The sequence below is a fragment of the Xyrauchen texanus genome, chromosome 14 (genome assembly GCF_025860055.1).
Source record: "Xyrauchen texanus isolate HMW12.3.18 chromosome 14, RBS_HiC_50CHRs, whole genome shotgun sequence".
NCBI classification, from domain to species: domain Eukaryota; kingdom Metazoa; phylum Chordata; class Actinopteri; order Cypriniformes; family Catostomidae; genus Xyrauchen; species Xyrauchen texanus.
The window spans coordinates 38,884,638-38,887,679 of NC_068289.1; positions in this window are offsets into that span (position 1 = coordinate 38,884,638).

Below are 3,042 nucleotides of genomic sequence, written 5' to 3' on the forward strand. Positions count from 1 at the left end.
TGTAAGTCACTTTGGATAAAAGCGTCTGCCAAATGCAGAAATGTAAATGTAAATAAGCAGTTTGTGTGTGGTCGTTTGATTGATACACAATAAGAGGCTGCAGGTTCATTAAATAAATAGTCTGGAATAGTCTGCGCGTTTCGCTCTCTGTAATCGAACACACAGATTACAGAAGTCATAATGTCAGAACGCCTTCACACATCACTTTGAAGCTTGCAACACAAGAGAACTGGATATTTCTGAGATGAAATCGGAGGCTGCTGTGGTTTAATAATCAGACTACATGTACAACACATTTACAAGATCAGCAGAAGATTTAGTGACAATGCAAAACTGACCCGAAGGGGCGAAACTCACACTGGTCCCGGGACAGCCGGCCATACTTACTGTTGAACCACGTTAATAAATGTTTAATTAGGTTCTCACTAGTTCACTAGTCATTAGTAAGTGCTTTATTACAACTTTTATTAAGCATTAATTGATGTCAAAGTGTTCCTAAAACATTAATAAACACATTCATTAAACAGAAATGTGTATCCAGTTCATTACATATTTAACATATATAATAACTATTATTTTATGCTTTCTTCATGTTCTCATAAACTCTTGTTTAACACTGTTTTGCATAACTAAAACACATCATTTAGTTATGATTAACAAGTTGTTTATTTATGATAAAAACATGATTAAACTTCCTATATATGATCTTATTGAACAATAATAAATAATTTGCTAAAGTGAATAGAAACATGTAACATACTATTTATATGCAGCTTATTAATGTAGGAGCAATCATTTATAAATGATCAATTAACTATAAACTAATGCTTTACTAATAGTTTATACTGTGTCGTTATTATAAAGAGTTGCCAATTACATTTTCTGAAAAACCGAAATACTTATGCAGTGTTGCTTCTAAAACAAGATTAAATGACTTGATCTTATTTAAGGATTTTTAGATATTGTTACAGAAATGATTAAGAATACGATTTATGAATAATATCAAACATCTTACTAGAGAAAAATAAAACAAGTCTAAAAATATATATTGTTGTGCCTAGTAACATGTGGATGTCAAATGGCTAGAAATAGCATTATAGCTTAGCCTAAAGCTAAATGTTCACATGACAAATTACACGAGGTTTATTTACATTTATGTGTTATTTCTGCTGCTCCAAACGAACTTCACAAATCATAAGAAAGCGTTTCACTGCTGTTTAAACTAGAGGTAGACAATATATCGGTTTTACCTATTAATTAGCACGGATAGTTACTTTTTGGAACTATCGGTTATCTGAAAAAATCTATACCGATAGTTGCAGACAGTTTTATTATTATTATTATTCCTCCAGTACAACAGCAGTCACTAGACGTGAAATAAAAACAATCACTGACACCTCGTGGGGATAATTTACATTTAAATCATTCACCATTGATAACATTAATATTTGTATCCTCATTTAAATGCAGATTTTGTTATTTTGATTAGATAAATCAATAATCGTTTTAAATTGAAGCGAGCGCATGTAAAGATAAATGCGGCTATATAGAAATGTCTCCACCTTGTGAATAATAATAACAATCCTCAATCTGGTGAATATAGGCTATAAAACCTTAATTTGGTAAATAGTTAAATATAGAGCATTCTAAATAAGTCGATTCTGTGTCGTTTCAAAATAAGAGTCCTGAAATAAGTAAATGCATTTCAGGCTTGTTTATAGTTAAAAGTCCTTCATTGTTTTATGGCTACTATTATTTAAATTATTGGCTGCACAATAGACAGATTCTGGAGTTTTGTTCATTTTGGACTCTTGTCGCCTTTCTATAGTTTTTTTAAATTCTATAAATCGATTTTAAAAACTATCGACCAATTAATCGGCCTATTCGACCAACTTAGTTATCGGCATCGGCAAAATCCACTATCGGTCGACTTCTAGATCAATACTCTTTGGATCACATCTAAATATTAAATCGATTAAATGACAATAAATGCAAAGTAATCTCTCCAGTAATGAAAATACTTTTTGAATGTAACTGTATTCTGATTACTAACGATTTAAATTGTAATTGTAGTGGAATACAGTTACTTATATTTTGTATTTTAAATACGTAATCTGTTACATGTATTCCGTTACTCCCCATCCCTGAAAACAACCTATCCATATCGTCACTTTTAAGACCACAATTTAGTCTCAAAAAGGTAATATTGGATTCAATAAGTGACTGCAGTACAGTAAGTAAAACTGCAAATGCATAAGGACAGACTTCATTCAGATAACAAGCTTTAGTTCATTCATGAAACTCCACATGAACATGGTAGATCGCTTGGTTGCAGTTGGAGACCACTTCAGATCCTTCTGAAAAACATGTGCAAGTTTTTGAGTTTTTCCATCCCGATCTATTCTTGTGGTTTAATCCATCGCAGATAAAGCCGCCTTAAAAAGGAAACAAACTCTGATTCTAAGTGACCGGTTCTAGGCAAACTGGACCAGCCTTTAAGTCTGGTTATGTGAGACTAATTCAGCGCAGCCGCAGCAAAATGTCAAATCTTTCTAGACATTTATTTTGTCTTCACATTCTCATTGGTCTGCGGGCGTGTTTGGACAAACTCTACTAATGTATTTAGGTTTTAGAAGCAAAGTCTTCTGGACATGAAGGTCATCTGGTGATAATTAGAGCCCACAGAGGGGGATTGTGGCTTGTGTCAAACATACACACCAGTCAAACTCAACGCTGTTCTCACTCCACTGGAGACGCCCAAGTACATCCAGTCTAAAGCTTGATTACAGGACCCGTTGAGGACAGGTTATATAAACTACAGTGAGTTTGAGGGTAACTGAGGATTTGACGTCAAACACAGAATCAAACATCTGCTACAACACATCATTCTGAGTTCAGTGCGGAGCATTACATTAAGACTTCCTGCTTTCATTTAGACATTGAAGATCCATTCGAACTTCCAATTATGTGTTCAAAGCTTGCAATAAAGAGTATTTGCATATTCCAAGAAGTCCAAATTAGATTTGCATTTACACGTTTAGC